This window comes from Prosopis cineraria, unplaced genomic scaffold (genome assembly GCF_029017545.1).
Source record: "Prosopis cineraria cultivar Desert tree isolate PC_DT_omini unplaced genomic scaffold, ASM2901754v1 PC4, whole genome shotgun sequence".
Classification (NCBI taxonomy): Eukaryota; Viridiplantae; Streptophyta; class Magnoliopsida; order Fabales; family Fabaceae; genus Prosopis; species Prosopis cineraria.
Window position 1 is genome coordinate 17640269 of NW_026555335.1, and position 18923 is coordinate 17659191.

At 34.3% G+C, this 18923-nt stretch overlaps 1 long non-coding RNA gene across 9 annotated transcripts; it reads right to left on the minus strand.

The window, feature by feature from the left end:
- Positions 1-299: 299 nt before the first annotated feature.
- LOC129309045 (uncharacterized) lies at positions 300-18518 on the minus strand. 9 transcript variants are annotated; one of them, XR_008592764.1, is made up of 3 exons: positions 12587-18518; positions 9789-12405; positions 300-3640 (listed from the first exon to the last, which is right to left on the minus strand). It is a non-coding gene; the product is annotated as an uncharacterized LOC129309045 (long non-coding RNA). The 9 variants fall into 9 exon arrangements; XR_008592762.1 differs by lacking the exons at positions 9789-12405; positions 12587-18518 and adding exons at positions 4348-5097; positions 7745-9200; XR_008592761.1 differs by lacking the exons at positions 9789-12405; positions 12587-18518 and adding exons at positions 4348-5097; positions 7379-7735.
- Positions 18519-18923: the final 405 nt, after the last annotated feature.

The window sequence follows — 18923 nt, forward strand, 5'->3', positions numbered from 1 at the left end:
TATTAACCAAGACTTAGCTAATACCTTAACCAACCCCAATCTAAGATTATGGTCTTAAAATGAGCTAAAGCAAAGCTAGCATTAAGATTAACTAAAGTGTTACAAACATAAGTCAATTAGATCAAACACATATAAAGGAATTAACATGTTTAAGATTATGATTTATGAAGATATTCACATGAATTCAAGTTGGCAAGATTATGACAAGCAAGAAAATATGTTAAACTCATCAAGCTAACTAAGATAATGAATCAACTTGAGGAGGCCAAAATCTAGAGCTAAAAGTAACCAAACTCAAGTTGCAACAAACATCTCTCAATCATGTTAATCATCACTTGAAATTACAAGATCAAAGAGTCATACAAATTTATAATTCTAGATAAAGGAAAGTATAGAGAAGAAATTCAAATCCAACTAGATATAATACAAACTCAAAGTTTCCTCCTCTACATAGTAGTGCCTTCAAGAATCTAGCTTTGCATCTTCAAGCAATCTTCAAGATGAAGCTCTAAAATTATGGCTGAATCCCCCATGAATTTTGCTCCAAGCAAACAAGGTTTGATCCTTATGAAAGCTATTAGGTTTTGTAGAGGGAAAAAAGAGGAATAGAATTGTGGTGGTTTGGTGAAATTTGAATGGTTAGATTGAGAGATATAGAGGAGAAAGAGTGGAGGTGTAAAGAGAGAATTGAGAGAAAATGAAGAACATGAAGAAGAAATCCAAAATTGTGAGTAAATGATCTGAAAAATTGATCCTAAGCCTCTCTAAAAGTGTTTTGGATGAAATTGAAAATGGCTACCTACTAAACAAGTTGCCACAAAACTCAAAACAAGTCATTAGGTCAAGTAAGGTTAAGGGGAGTCTAGGTTGCAAGTCAACTTGGGTGATAATTTCAATGTTGCTCTTCTAATCTTATATGTGCATGGACATGTTAAGCACTTGTGTTCCCCTTAAACACCTTGAAAATAATGTCCAAACCATGCTCAAATCAGATCAGGAATTGTCTTCAAAGCTTCTCAAACACATTGCAATTATCTTGAACTTTAACAAGTCAACTTGATCCCTTTTGTGCAAGTGCATAGAAACCTCTTGTATGCCTCATTAGCCTTGATAAATCACACAATGTTGAAGCCCATTCAGGTCTGAAATTTCGTGCTCAAGCTCCCCTATGTGCCAAACCAAGTCTTCAACTAAAACTTCTTCCATGTAAAGTGTCACCTATGAAAACAACATGAAATTTAACTAGGTTATTTTGCACATGTGATAATTATCAAAATATTCAAACCTTAATATCTTTTTGCATATATTTTTAAAAATCATTCAAAACTTTACAAACACACATGAGAAAATTAAGGTGGCCATGCATGCATGCGAATAAAGTCAGACAAGCCAAATTGGCAAGTCAAGCTAAAATGTTGACTTTTCAACCCTAAGTCCAAATGCAACCTTTAAGACCAAATATTTCAACCCAAATAGACCTAAAACTAATGCACACATCAAATTCTAAATTTTTTCTTGAATTCCCAACAAAGTGCAAAATGACTAAAATACTCTTATTATACATATTTTCTCACTAGGGCTAAAACCCTAGTTTAACACTAAGAATGTATATTTTAGGGTTTCCTATTATGAAATGTGATCTTAAATGTGAAATAAAAGTGTATAACAAATATAACCTATCAGAGGCCAACTTTAACTTTTTTCATTTAATTGTTCCAAATACTAAAGCAACAGTACAAAGAAAGCATAAAGATTGAGCCAAACAAAATCAATAAAAAAGAAAGTAACAAATTAAGCATTGCGAATGCACAAATTAGTCTAGAGTTCTATCAACAAAAATGAGATGTATGAAATAAGTTGAAGCAGGGATAGATATGAAGTTGCTGTTGCTATTAATATGAACAACTTAATTAGCTCAATATCAATTTCAACATAATTAGGGACTTCATGATTTTATCAATATCAACTGATTTAGTTGCTATTGAGATGAACTCTTCCTATCATGTTATCTGTCATCAACTTGACTACTACCAGATTTACCTCAAAGTTTTTGCTATATGTATACTCCTCCTTTAATTCTGTCAATTTCTCCTAAAAAGAAAGAGCTCTATTCTTCTAACAATAATCAAACTTATAATAGTTTTGCTCCAACTTGCATAAAAAAAAATTAAGAGAAGAAATTAATAACATGACCTCTCAATTTGGCTAACATAAGTATCTTCATCCTTCTCGATTCAAGAGCTTGCATAAGCATCCATCATCAAGCTAAGACTAACAAACATGGGATTTTAAATTTTAAATGGGAAAAGAAATAGGGATAAACATTTTCCAAAATGGAAAAGTGATGAAATAGATAAGGGCGGCACAAATTAACAGGATTTAGACTAACTATCACAAGAGTTATGATGGAATGTAAAAAAGTAATAGAGGAAGGTCAACACACTTACAAGAGCTCTCAATGATAATCTTTGAATTTTCTGTCCTCACTTATTTCACCTCCTACCCTATTTGGTGATGAACATCTAATCTTTGCTATGCTGCTTCTTCCCAATCACGTTGGCACGGAGAAACCCTCACCCTCCCTTCAAGTCAAACACGCCACATACTTTCTTTTTGTTTAGCAAATGACAACTAACTCCAACACCTTGTGTAACGTCATCCTTAACATTACCAAACACACAGAACACCATTATGATAACTAATATATTTAAATCCCTTATAAGAGGCTATCATAATTCAAGCGTTAGAAAAGTTTAAAAAATTGGGATCCTAATAAAATCCTTTTAAAGGATCGTTTGAACTCAAATAATAATTTAAAACCAATTAAACAAGATAACGAAAGCAAGAGTCATCACATAAAACATATTAAATAATTTGAAAAATTTACCCACAAAAAACAATGTGCACCACGGCGAATTGCATAGAGGAAAACATCCCTTTCTCTGCCTCGTGCCACAGTATAATGGTCAATGCAGCACATCACGCGTCCATTGTCATGACAACTCTTTATACGAACATTCAAAGCGTGCCATTTTTTTATCCGATGTCCAATTCGAGTGATTCAAGTATCCACACATAGCTCTTAGAACCATGGCACCAATCTCACACCCAAATACCAAACCAAATGAAATTTGAACACCTAAACCTAAAATAATACATTTTCTTTCCAAAACTCCATAAAGGTGTCTAAACTTATATACCACGCACTAATAACCATAGAACTACTTGAACCAACTCCAATGGACCACAAACAATCTATACATGCATTCCAATCACAACAACAACAGTCCAAACAAAATTTACCACCAAAACCCTCCATTTAACATAAATTCCACAAGGAGTAAAACATACAATCATCTTTTAAATAGCCAAACAAACATTGTACCAATACAAAACTAATATTTACACTAGTATATTGACCTCTCACAGCCATTACAACAATAATACAACATCCCACCCATAGTTTATAACATAAATCATGCAAGTGTGACACAAAATAGTATATATGATTCTTAAGTTAGCATATGCATATACAATTCGTTATACAACCAAATAGATGAGAAGGACTATATAATTACTGGATAGTCCCCTTGATGCTCGGTCGCACCTTTCTTTCCTTTGCCTCCATTGGAGCCTTCACCTGTAAAATGTAACCACAGGGTGAGTTAAAGACTTAATAACCAAATAGTCTAATCAAACTACTCGTGTGTGAAAACAGATAGTGCATATGTGAAGAGACATTATGAATACATATCAAGTCATTTATCCACACATATAGAGATATTATGATATGCATGATTCATACACCACCTTATACCCTCCTTATATCTTTCAACTAAGTCTGCAGGCTGACAACTCGATAGGATCAAGTTCATGTGATAGGATTAGCCCAAACTCACCATTAGTAGAAGGTAGCCCCAACCAAGGGTGCCTTTACTCACTATGGACCATAGACTCCCCCTACCCACGAATACTAGGGGTGTTGATGCCCAATCTACCCCTCATAGTATTAGGACATCCAAACAATGTCCCCAAAACCACCCTCTCACAACAATAATGCCAAACATGCTCAAAGATTTTCACACATAGCCATGACAGATAATTTCTATTAAAGGGTTCATTTCTATTAAAATTATAGGAGTTTTCAAGTAATTGTACTTAAAATAGCATTTAGCCTTCCAAAACTACAACACTAAAACATAAGCTGTCATTCCACTTCACATAGAGTTTCTAAGTCATAATCATTTCATAATAACACTATACTAGTACAAAGCAAGAGTATTAACTTTACAAATAGACACATAACCATCCAAACACTCAAATAGAAAGTTTAGGCAATTTAGTTACCTCAACTCTTTTATCACTAAAAGGGTTACCGTGGTGAACAATGGCTCCACACATGTCTACTAGCACCACAATGCTTGATTAAAGGTTAATCTACAAGATTAAACTTTTAATTATCAATTCACACACTAATTACCCCATTTATAACATAAATTTGGATACCCATCATACCCAAAACCTTGATTTAGCCTTAACAACTCTTCCAACACACTCCATTAATTCTATTTAGCATTCAAACACATAAATGACACCATTACATTACCCACATGGTTCTCAATCTTCCCATTCTTACTTAAGGTTCATCCAACCCATAGCCAAAAACTCCAAATCATTATATAATCAATAAATCTAGGTTTAAAAGTTTAGTTTTACTCCCCAAAACCTTAACTAAGCTAGTGGGTTTAGCCATTACCTAAGAAAATATGAAATCACAGCCTTACAATACCTTAATCCTCAGAAAATTTGCATAAAGGGAGAGGGAGAGGTGTAAGAAATTTACTCAAAGCTAAATCTTACTCCAAATGCTTCCAAAGTGATCCCAAGGTCAAGCCTTAGCACCCACAGGTTGCTACTTGTCACCTCTTTGCATTCTCTCTTTCCCTCTTCTAAGTTTCAGTCTGATTTTGCAAATTGATACGTGCAAATATTGCACATACACCTCGACACATTGGCTCAACTATCGTGGCGTTCCATGATTTAAATCTCCTTTTGTGCCATGACCATCTCGAACTCCAATATAACCCTCTTCAAAGGCTGGCCAATAATCCATTAGCTATATTAGCCTCTCAAGAACATCGTCAAACAAATAATTTATCTAATTTGACCAAAATACTCTTATAAATATTGAAAATTTCTAGAACAAAAATATAAGATGTTACAATTCTCCCCTCCTTTTAGAAATTTTTCCCTCAAAATTCAAGATCTCATTTAATCACATACATGTGAGAATAAATGTGGATACAATTGTCTTATCTTGCCCTCGGTTTCCCAAGTTGTGTCACAAGGAGTCATGCCTTTCTAAAAGACTTTAACCAAACAGATAGTCTTATTTCTCAATTATCAATCTTTTACATCCACAATCTACTCTGGTTCAGCTCGATAGGTCAAACTTTCTTGCAATTCCACATCTTCCGACTCAATAATGTGAGAAGGATCCAAGTAATACTTCTTCAACTAGCTCATATGGAAAACATCATGAATACCTAACAAACTCAACAGCAAGGCAATCCTATAAGCCACAAGTCACAACTTCTCTAAAATTTCAAAGGGATCAATAAACCTAGGAGCCAAGTTCTTAGCTTTTATTGATCTCCTAATGTCAATCATCGGTGTGACCCTCAAGAACACATGGTCACCCACTAAGAATTCCAATGACCTCCTACGTTGATCATTATGGCTCTTTTATCGACTTTAAGCTATCAACAACTTTTGCTTAATCAATTAAATGTTTTAAGTGATTTGGTTTACCAAATCTAAACCCAACAAACTCCTCTTGCTCAACTCCATCGAACATAGAAGTGATCGATACTTTCTTCCATACAATGCTTTATACAAAGCCATTTTAATACTAGAGTGATAATTGTTGTTGTAGGCAAACCTTGCTAAAGGTAGATGAGTGTCCCTACTAACCCTCAATTCTAGCACACAGGCTCACAACATATCCTCTACTATTTGAATGGTCCTTTTAGTATGGCCGTCCGTCAGTAGATGATAGGCCATACTGAACCTCAATCTGGTGCCCATTGCCCTCTGCAACACTCTCTAAAAGTTCAATGTGAGCCTCAGATCATGGTCAAAGATAATATCCTTCGATACCCTATAAAGCCTCACTATCTCATTTACATAAACCTCAGCATATTTTTCCAGCGAATATGTCATCTTTACTGCCAAGAAATGCACTGGCTTAGTCAGGTGATCTATAATCACCCATATTGCATCACAACCTGCTTGAGTTTTAGGAAAACTAATGATAAAGTGCATAGATATGATGTCACATTTCCACTAAAGAATCTTAAGTGAGTGTAACACACCAATAGGCCTCTGGTGCTCAATCTTGATGCTTTGGCATGTCAGACATCAAGCCACAAACTCTGCCACATCATTCTTTATTCCTAGCCACCACTACATTTAATTCATATCCTGATACGTCTTGGTGGCACCTGGGTGAATCATGTACTCACTACGATGTGCTTCCTCCAAGATCATCTTTCTGAAGTCCTCATCATTCAGTACAAAAATCTAGTCTTGATAAGTCACATAACCTTTATCATTGAATTCAAACTCTGTGATTCTCCTCTCTTTAACATCCTCACAAATTCCCAACAAGTATTTGTCCTCAACCTAAGTAGCCTACAATTCTTTCTAGAATTCATTAGTTACCACTGTAGAGTGCACATTACATAACGTCATCTGCAGTGCTTTCCTCTGAGTTTCTAAGAAAGTCTCAAGTAGTCAATGCTCTACATCATCATGTGAGCGCCATGTACCGTTTTTTGAATTAGTGCATCAACCACTACATTGACGTTACCTGAATGGTACTTGATCTCAAAATTATAGTCTTTGAGAAACTTCATCCATATGCATTGCCTCATCTTCAATTCTTTTTAGTCCACCAAACACTTCAAACTCTTATGATCACTAAATACCCTAAATACTAAACCATACAAGTAGTGTTGCCAAATCTTCAAGGCAAAGACCTCTAGTGCCAGCTCTAAATCATGCATCGAGTACTTTTCTTCATGCAGTCTCAATTGTCTGAGGCATAAGCAACAACTTGTTCATCTTGCATTAGAACACACCCTAATCCCTTTAATGATGCATCTGTGTATACCACATATGGTAAAGGAGGGTTAGGAATGATCAACGCTAGAGCAGACGTTAGTTTCCTCTTCAACTCTTGAAACGCCGATTCACACATGTCGGTCCATACATACGGTTAATCCTTTCGAGTTAACTTGGTCAACAGGGACACAATCTGCAAAAACCCTTAAATGAGGTAATGATAATATCTGGCCAATCCTAAAAAACTTCTTACCTCTATTACTGAGGTAGGCGCTTCCCATTTCAAAATAACATCCACTTTATGCAGATTCATGGCAATCCTGTCTGCTGACACAACATGGGTAAGAAATCTCACTTATCTCAACCAATACTCATATTTGTTGAGCTTGACATACAACTTGTTGTCCTTTAAATGTTGCAAAATAGTATAAAGATGCTTTGCGTGTTCCTCTTCATCTCTTGATAGATTATAATGTCATTGATAAACACTACCACAAACTTGTCGAGAGAACTACTAAAACATGACTCTAAGACAGCATAATCATATGCAAAATAAATAAATCTTTGAAAAAAAAACAAAACTAATAACCAGAACCCTAAAACCAGGGAGCAAGATTACCTGCAGATAGAAAAAATCGTTTCCTCTAAGGATCAAAAAACTTGCAAAGACTGGCTGTAGAAAGTATTGCAGGCGAAGAGCAAAATACGAAAGACTCTACATGTCCAATAAGAAGTACAACATTACACTACCACTCTCTCTACGCTTCACAATCACACACACACACTAAGTAGAGAGAAATTGAAGAGAAAAGAATGGATAATGAAGGGCTTTGAAGTTTGAACTTTGTAAAGGAAAACAAAGCCATAAAAATGGCAACAGTGAACTTCTGGAATAGTCCACGTGACCTATGACTCAGTTTTATAAGAAGATTTAATTTGATGATTGAAAAAAAAGTAAAAAAAGCAACTCACGTAGGTGTCACTATTCATTTACTGTTCACAAAGGATCCAAATTGATATAGAATATAGATTCGTGAGGAGCTGTATGAGGTGAAAATCTCATGTATAATTCTGTAGTAAAGATGGATTGGAGAAAAAACCATCAACTATAACCTTAAAAAACCAAATTCTATAAACAACATAGATGAAGAATGAAATAAATATCCTTTAGAGGTAATCATATTTGTTTCAATAGATATGCTCTTCAAGCACTTGAACCTACTTGCATCACATCTAGACAAATAAAAGCAAAGCGATGAGCAATGTCATAAAATGCCCACCACGGTGGAAAAATATAGGTATGCATATTTTTAAACAAGCCAATTACAATAAGACTTACAAAAACATGTATGGGGTCAAGAAAAGCATCTCTCAAATATTGGATAGCTGTCATTAAACTAGGTAGAATATTTTATGAAATAGGCAGAGTCACAAAAACTATAGCTAGTTATTGCAATAGCAACATCAAAAATGCCTACACAAACTCAATTCATTATTTCAACATAACAATTAGAACCAAAGGAAAGAGGTTGTTAGGGTTAAAAAAACAATTGCAATTGTAAGTTTTTTTTTTTTTACACAATCTCTCTCTTTTTTTCCTTCACCCTTTGCACTGAAGGAACAGAGGAAAAAAATGATGTAATTCAACCTCAAACCTATTTGAATGTGGCTAATAAAAACAAGGCCCGTAAATTGATGTATATTTGAATCATAGGAACTATAAATCGATGATATGCCTATATTGGTGACGTTATTGTTGCCATAATCAAGGGAGCTCACTAATTACACCTTTAGAAAGATTAGAAGTGATCAAAGCTGTAATTGTACATACTTATAAAGAACTCAAATGTAACAACACTATGATAATACAATATGATGATAATGCTATAGTTGTCATTGATCAAGAAAAAAATCCAAAAGAATTTTTAGTGCAGTCACTTAAGAATTGAGATAGTTAAATTTCACTAGAATAATTTTATTAGCATCCGAAGAATTATGAGATGAAACTATGATACATATGATATATTTATAGAAGTTAAATGAAATAGATCAATTAATAGATTAATTATGTCTCACACACATACCTTTTCCGTTGTAATTATTATAAAAGTGGTGCTCTTTAGACCTAAGTCAGGAAAAAATAACCTAAAATTAAAGGATATACTTTTGATTGAGTCTGTATGGTTTATAGAATCATATATCCAAAAGGATACAGAAGAAAATGCATGAGCAGGTAGATGTAACCAATTTTGTTTTTTAAATGGCAACTTATCAGGACAAGCTGTCAACCCACTACAGAAGAATAAGCCAAGCCACCAATTAAATGCAAATAAAAATCAATTGTCGTACCAAAATAATTGAAATAAGAAAAAGCTTAAAATCAAAAAGGAGTTGTTGAGGAAAGAATAACCCTCGGCAGTGAAGTTACTTTCTAATGCACCTAGTCGAATCCAGGGAAATAAAAACCATGTTCTTCCCACCTAAGCCAAAAATCAACAATTGAAGGCCATGCATTCACGATGAGACACTATCAAACACAATCATTTCCAAAAGAGTAGAGAAGAAAAAGCATAAGCCAGAAGATGTAACCCAATTTGATGAGACTATGAAACAACCATTTCCAAAACTGCAGAGAAGTAAAGGCATAAGCAAGAAGATGCAACCCAAGTTTTCAGAACGTGATGATAACTTGTGGACACCCATTGGAAAGCAGCTGCAACAAAATAAGCATACAATTAAACACTAATATTTCACAAAAGTCAAACAACACCAATACAAACTTAAAGTCGAGGAACAAAGTCAGATCTCAAAATAGAAAATGAATTGCTTCGAATGAATCATTTTCTTTCACCCACACCATTACAGGGGAAGAAAAGCCACACCCTTTTCACCTAAGTCAAAAAACTCAAGTAAAAAGCCCATCCATTCTCAATGAAACACTATGAAAGAAAGAATATTCTCAAAAAATATATAGCAGAAAAGGCACAAGTAGTAAACATTGAAACAAATTTTTTTTGCGAGATTTTCGAGCAACCTATCAAGACACATTGTTTAGAAGCTGCAACAAAATAAGCAAGAAATTAAAAACATAGATACCAATAGGCAAGCCAATGAAATTAAAAATGCAAAAAAAATAATAAGAAATAAAAAAAAAAACACCCAATCTATTTTGGAAGAATAAGTCGCTTGTTGGAGGAATCACTTGCACTGAACCAAAAGGACAAAGCGATTGAAAAGTGGTGCTCTTTGAACCTAAGTCAGGAAAAAAAAAACCAAAAATTAAAGGATATACATTTTGGTTGAGTCAGTATGATTTATATAATCATATATCCAAAGGGGTACAGAAGAAAAAGCATAAGCAAGTAGATGTAACCATTTTTTTTTTTGGGAAAGACTTGGCAACTTATCGGGGCAAGTTGTCAACCTGCTGCAGAAGACTAAGCCAACCCACCAATTAAACGTGAATAAAAATCAACAGTCGCACCAAAACAATTGAAACAAAAAAAAAAAAAAAAAGCTTAGAATCAAAAAGGAGTAGTTGAGGAATGAATAATCCTTGGTAGTGAAGTTACTTTCTTATGCACCTAGAAGAATCAAGGGAAACAAAAAGCCATGTTCTTTCAACCCTATACCAAAAATCAAAAATTGAAGGCCATACATCCATGATGAGACCACTAAGAAACACAATCATTTCCAAAAGTGTAGAGAAGAAAAGGCATAAGCAAGAATCTGTAACCCAATTTGATGAGACTATGAAACAATCATTTCCAAAACTGCAGAGAAGCAAAGGCATAAGCAAGAAGATGCAACCCAAATTTTTACACTGTGATAATAACTTGCGGAGACACATTGGCAAACAGCTGCAACAAAATAAGCATACAATTAAATACCGACATTTCACAAAAGTCAAACAACAACAATACAAACTAAATCAGGGAACAAAAATAAAATCTCAGAATCGAAAACGAACTGCTTCAAATGAATCATTTTCTTTCACCCATACCATTCCAGGGTAAGAAAAGCCCCATACCCTTTTCACCTAAGTCAAAAAACTCAAGTTAAAGGCCCATCCATTCTCGATGAAACACTATGATAGAAAGAATAATCTCAAAAAATATAAAGCAGAAAAGGCACAAGTAGTAAAGATTACACCAATTTTATTTTTGTTTTTTTTTTTGAGACACTTTCAAGCAACTTATCAAGACAAATTTTTCGGAGCTGTAACAAAATAAGCAAGAAATCAAAAACATAGATATCAATAGCCAAGCCAATGCAAAAAAAAAAAATAATAATAACAATTGAAAAAAAAAAACAAAACAAAACACTCAATCCCTTTTGGAATGAAATAGTTGCATGTTGGAGGAATCACTTGCACTGAACTAAAAGGACACAGCAAATGAAAAGCAGTGCTCCTTAGACCTAAGTCAGGAAAAAATAACCTAAAGTTGAAGAATATACATTTTGGATGAGTGAGAATGATTTATATAATTATATATCCAAAGGAGCACAGAAGAAAAAGCATAAGCAGGTAGACGTACCCTTTTTTTTTTTTTTGAAAGATTGGCAACTCATCGGGACAAGTTGTCAACCTGCTGCAGAATAAGCCAAGCCACCAATTAAATGCAAATAAAAATCAATTGTCGCACCAAAATAATTGAAATAAGAAAAAACTTAAAATCAAAAAGGAGTTGTTTGAGGAATGAATAACCCTCAGTTGTGAAGTTACTTTCTAATGCACCTAGACAAATCCACGGAAATAAAAACCATGTTCTTCTCACCTAAGCCAAAAATCAACAATTGAAGGCCATACATTCACGATGAGACACTATGAAACACAATCATTTCCAAAAGTGTAGAGAAGAAAAGGCATAAGCAAAAAGATGTAACCCTATATGATGAGACTATGAAACAATCATTTTCAAAAATGCAGATTGAACCAAATTTTTTTTGCGAAACTTTCAAGCAATTTATCAAGACACATTTTTAAGCAGCTGCAACAAAATAAGCAAGAAATTAAAAACATAGATACCAATAGCCAAGACAATACAATTAAAAATGCAAACTAAGAAAAACACTCAGTCAGCAAATGAAAAGTGATGCTCTTTTCACCAAAGTCAGGAAAAAATAACCTAAATTTGAAGATATACATTTTGGTTGAGTCATGATCACTTATATAATCATATTTCCAAAAGGGTACAGAAAAAAAAAGCATAAGTAGATAGAAGTAACCAATTTTTGGGTGAAAGACTTGGCAACTTATCAGGACAAGTTGTCAACCTGCTGCAGAAGTATAAACCAAGCCACCAATTAAATGCAAAGAAAAATCCATAGTCGGAGGAAAATAATTGAAATTAAAAAAGAAAGCTTAAAATCAAAATAAGAGTTGTTGGGGAATGAATAACCCCTGGAAGTGAAGTTACTTTCACCAAATCCAGGGAAAGAAGAGCCATGTTCTGCTCACCTAAGCCCAAAATAAAACAATTGCAGGCCATATATTCACAATGAGACACTAAGCCAATACTTCAGAACGTAATAATAACTTGTCGAAACACATTTGAAAGCAGCTGCAACAAAATAAGTCTACAATTAAACACTAACATTTAAAGCAGTCAAACCTCGCTATCAGATCTCAAAATCAAAAATGAACATGTGGGGAATGAATCGCTTTCTTTCACCCACACCAACCAAGGAAAAGAAAAGAATCGCTTTCTTTCACCCACACCAACCAAGGAAAAGAAAACCCACGCTAGATCAAAAGCCTACAATTACAGGCCATACATTCTCAATGGAACACTATGAAAGAAAGAATAATATCAAAAAATAAACTGCAAATAGGCAGAAGTAGTAAAATTGAACCACATTTTTTCGTGAAACTTTCAAGCAACATGTCAAGACATATTGTTAAGCAGCTATAACTCAAATAAAGGACTATAAATTTTGGTTGAGTCATTATGATATAGATATAATCATACATCCAAAATGGTAGAGAAGAAAACGCAAAAGCAGGTGGATGAAACCAATTATTTTGTGCAAGATTAGGCAACTTAACAAGACGTTAAACAGCTGCAAAAGAAGAGATAACACAAAGACATCAAAAGTCACACCCAAATAATTGAAATAAAAAGCGTAAAATCAAAAAGGATTTTTGAGGGAATGAATTACCCTTCACAGAGGAGTTACTTTCATATGCACCTAAACGAATCCAGGGAAAGAAAAGCCATGTTCTTATCACCTAAAGCCCAAAATCAACAATTGAAGGCCATAAACGCAGGACGAAACACTATGAAACTGTCATTTCCAAACATATAGAGAAAGAAAGGGATAAGCAAGAAGATGTAACCAATTTTTTTTCAGAATATTATAATCACAAAAATCAAATCTCAAAGTTGAAAATGAACCCTTGGGGAATGAATCACTTTCTTTCACCCAAAGAACCCAGTCACCTAAGTCAAAGAACTCTAAATAAAGGGCACAAATTCGGGACAAAACACATTATGTAAGACAGGATACTGTTAAAAGGCTTATAGAAAAAAATCAAGACGCCCATAAAAGAAAATGCACAAGAAAGACAAACTATTTGTGTAACTCTAGGTAACTCATTGAGACACCTAACAAGCTGCAACAAAATAAGCCACATATTAAACACCAAGATACCCAATGTCAAGCCAAAAAAATTAAATAGCAAAAAAAAAAAAAAGAAGCTCAGCATCTAAATGGAGCTGTTGGAGAATGACTAACCCTCCAGTGCACTCACTTCCTTTAGCCCAAAAGAATGCAGGGAATGAAAAGCCATGCTCTTAGTCAGAAGGCTAAAATTAAAGGGCATGTATTCTAGATAAGACACTATGGAACGTAGAATAATTTTCCAGAATGTGTAGACCAAAGCATAAGCAGGAACATGTAACCAATTTTTTTGGGAAAATCAAGGCAACCTATCAATACATGTTAACCAATGGAAGAAAAAGATGCTCTTAAGGAGCAAGTACCCTTCAAAGTGGCATCAATTCCTTTATACCCAAGGAAGACAGCTAAAGAAAAGAGATGCTCATGTCACCAATGTCAAAAAATCTCCACTTAAGCAATACATTACAGATCAGACACTATGTAGCACAGTCGTTTCAAAAAATTTTCAGAATAAAAAGCATCACCAATAGACGTAACCAAATTTTTTATGCAACTCAAAGCAACTTATTGAGACACGTAGAAAACAAGATTCAACAAAATAAGCCGAGGGAAAAATCAAATCTTGAAATAGAAATAGAACCATTGGGGAATGAGCACACCTCCTAAGTGAAATCATTTTCTTTCACCCAAACGAACACAAGGAAAGAATAGGGAAAGAAAAGCCACGTTCTTTTCACCTATGTCGAAGGAACTCCACTTAAAGCTTATACATTCTTGATGAAACACCATGATAGAAAGAATAGTTTCAAAACATGTATAGCAAAAAAAAAAGGCATGAGCAGTAGGAGGGAACCAAGTTTTTTGTGAAACTCCAGGGAAACTTATCAATACCCATTGTTAACCAGCTGCAACAAGATAAGCCACAAATTAAAAATCAAGATACCAATAGTCAAAACAACAACATTGAAAATGAAATAAAGAAAAACTATTCTGGAATGAATGACACTTCTCGGTGGAATCACTTCCATTGAACCAAAAGAACCCAGCAAATGAAAAGCGGTGCTCTCTTCACCTATGTCAGGCAAAAAAAAAAACCCACAAATTAAAGGCTATACACTTTTGTTGAGACATTATGATATATATAATCATATATCCAAAAGGATACAGAAGAAAAGGCATAAGCAGGTAGATGTAACCAATTTGCTCGTGAAAGACTAGGCAACTTATCGGGACATATTGTTAACCAGCTGCAGAAGAATAAGCCAGGCCACCAATTAAATGCAAAGAAATCAAAAGTTGCACCAAAATAATTGAAATAAAAAAAATCTTAAAATCTAAAAGGAGTTGTTGGGGAATGAACAACTCTTCGTAGTGGAGTTACTTTCTTATGCACCTAAATGAATCCAGGGGAAAAAAGTCAAATTCTTCTCACCTAAGCCCGAAATCAACAATTGAAGGCCATACACTCAGGATAAGACACTATGAAACGAAATCATTTCCAAAAGTGTAGAGAAGGAAAGGCATAAGAAAGACGTAACCAAATTTTTCTCAGAATGTAATAATAATTTGTCGAGACACATTGGACAGTAGCTGCAACAAAATAAGCCTCCAATTAAACACCAACATATAAGGTCTAACCATAACAATTGAAATTGAAATCAGGGGGAAATCAGATCTCAAAATCGAAAATGAACCATTCAGGAATAAATAAACCTCTTACGTGGAATCACTTCCTTTCACTCACACCAACCCACGGAAAAGAAAAGCCACAATCTCTTCACCTATATCAAAAAACGCAGTATGAAATAGTGTCAAAAGACTTTTAGAAGAAAAGGAACAAGGACAGACTGTTCGTGAAACTCTAGACAACTATAGAGACTCCTAACAAGCTGCAACAAAATAAGCCACATACTAAGCTCCAAGATACCAAGCGTCAAACCAAAACAAATTGAATAGCTAAAAAGGATAATTTTAATTAAGGGGCATACATTCTAGTTGAGACACTACGGACTGCAGAATAATTTCCAAGAATGCATAGAAGAAAAAGGATAAGCAGGAAGATGTAACCAATTTTTTTGTAAAAATCTAGGCCGCTTATCACCACAGATTATTCACCAACTGGAACAAAATAAACCTCAAATTAAACACCACAATACCAAAAGTCAAACCAAAACAACCGAAATTATAAAAAAGAAAAAGTTCAATCTAAAAGGAGCTGTAGGGGAAAATATTTCAACCAAAGGTTGGGTGCCCAGCAAACTTATTAAGGCTGTTAGCTGGCCGCAAAAACAAGCCACAAATTGAACACCAAGATATCAAAAGTCAAACCAAAACAACTGAAATTGAGGGAAACAAAATGAAAAAAGAAACTTGGCATCTAAAAGGAGCTGTTGGGGAATTAATAAACCTTCAATGCAATCAGTTAGTTACTTTCACCTAAAAGAACACAGGAAATGAAAAGCCATGCTCTTTTTACCTAAGACAAAAAACTCCAAGTACAATTAAGGAGGAAGATGTAACCAATTTTTTTGTGAAAATCAAGGCACTTATAAATACATGTTAACCAAGGAAAGAAAACAATATGCTGTTGATGAATAAATAGCCCTTCTAAGTGGCATCAATTCCTTTCCACAAAAGAACCAGGCAAAAGAAAAGAGATGCTCATCTCATCTCACCTGTCATAAAATCTGCAATTAAGCCGTACTTCTGGATGAGACACCATGAAGCTCAGTAATTTTCAAAAATATGCAGAGTTAAAAAATCATAAGCAGGAGATGGAACCAATTTTTTTTTTTTTTGGTGCAACTCTAGGAACCAGCTAGAATAAAATAATTCGCCAATTAATCACCTCAACTTCAAAAGTCAAACAAAACAATTGAACTTGAAATTAGGGGGGAAATCAGATGTCAAAATCAAAAAGGAACCATCGGGGAAAGAATAAACCTCCTAAGTGGAATCACTTTCTTTCACCCAAACGAACACAGGGAAAGGAAAGCCATGCTCTTTTCACTTATGTCAAAAAGCCTCCACTTAAAGGCAATACATTTTCAATGAAACACTATGAAAGAAATAATAACTTCAAAAAATATATAGCAGAAAAGGCATAAGTAGAAAGATTGAACCAAATATTTTCATGAAACTTCCGAGCAACTTATCAAGACCCATTGTAAACAGCTGCAACAAAAAAAAAATCAACAAATTAAAGACCTAGATACTAATAGTCAAACCAATACAATTGAAAACGGGAAAAAATTCTGCAATGAATGACACTTCTTGGTGGAATCACATCCACTGAACCAAAAGAACCCAGCGAAAAAGTGGTGGTCTTTTCACCAAAGTATTAAAAATAAAAAATTTAAAGGCTATACATTTTGGCGAAGACATCATGATATGTATATTCATATTCAAAAGGGTACAGGAAAAAAATTATAAGCAAGTAGATGCAACCAATTTTTTTTTTTGGTGAAAATCCAGCCAACTTATTGAGAAATATTGTTGACAAACTGCAGAAAAAAACCACCCATTAAACCACACGGATATCAAGTCACACAAAAATAATGGACATATAAAAAAGCTCAAAATCTAAAAGGAGCTGTCGGAGAGCAAATAACCCTTCACAATGGAGTCACCTTCTTACACCTAAACAAATCCAGGAAAAGAAAAGCCATGTTCCTTTTACCTAAGCAAAAAAAAAAAAACATAAAAAAAAAAGAAACAAAACAAAACATTGAAAGGCCATACATTCAGGATGAGACACTATGAAACACAGTCTTATCTAAAAGAAGCTGCAACAAAACTAGCCTCCAAGTAAACACCTAGATATCAAAATGTAAACCGGCATTTGAAATTAGGGGGAAACCCAAAACCTAAAATACCAATTACAGGTGAGACATCTTGGATGGGAAACCAAGGGATTGTTTGGTCCTGTTTTCTGTTTTTATATTCTTAAAACAATTCTGGTTTTTTAGTTCTTCATAACAACTTAACAAGCACCCAATCAAACACCTACAAATAAAACCAAAACAATATTAAGAAACAATGAAGATCAATAACCTTCATCTCCCTATCCAAAATTGCCAGAGGGAAATCAAGGAGGAAATCTTTGAATACTGGCTATAAAATTGCATATTATATTTGCAGAGATTCACAAAAGAAAACCAAAATATCAAGTAGAGTCACATTCTAGGGAAAGGTATGAATGCCAAAGCCAGAGGAAAACTACTTCCATTCTTGCCCTGAGAACACAAATTAGAAGCAAAAATTGTTGAATGAGTAATCCAAAATGTAAAGAATCACTTTCATATCCAATACAAGCATGAAGAGAGGAAGAGAACCAATTTTTTTGCGGAACACATCATCATGTTATTGAAATACTAGTCAAACAGCTGCACCAAAATATCTCTCCAGTTAGACATCAAAATGTCAAACCCAGAGTTTGAAAATCCTAAGACTACCAACTTCAGGTTTCATCGTCAAGCCTCCCCTTCTCCAAAATGCAGACCCTAGAGCACTTACCTTACAAAGTACCAAAATCCAGAGAATAATTCAAGGAATTTACAAAAGAAAGAAGGGATAGAAAATAACTGAAATGCAGAAAAAGACTCAAAAGTCTAAGAGGGATCTTTGTTAACCACTACACCACAACAAGCCTCCAATTAAATACCTGAATATCAAACCAAGATAATATAAGAAACTCCCCAAGACTACCTTAATCTTCACTGGCTAGCCTTTCCTTCTTCAAAACTTGAAAGCCTACAATGCAACGAAAATTGCAGGACCCCCCCCCCCCACAAAAAAAAAAAAAAAAAACACACACACACACACACAATTGCTACATCCAATAAGACGGGATGTCATCAAAACACCAAGAACATTTCAAGAAATTTACATAAGGAACAGAAACAGAAAAAGAAAAAAGAAAAAAAGAAATGAAGAAAAAGAATGGTCCTAAAAGGAACCTGAGGAGTAAATTGCCATGCTCCTTTCACCCTCACAGATAACACCAATTAATGGAAAGATAACCTAGATGAGATACCAAGAAAATTAGAATCACTTTTGGAAGCTCACAGAAGATATCAAGTAGCTATATAGGGAGAGGTAACCCTTTTAAAAAAAAAATAGCCAATTAAAAAATAACCAATACTTTATTAACCAGTTGCAGAAGAAGAAATCTC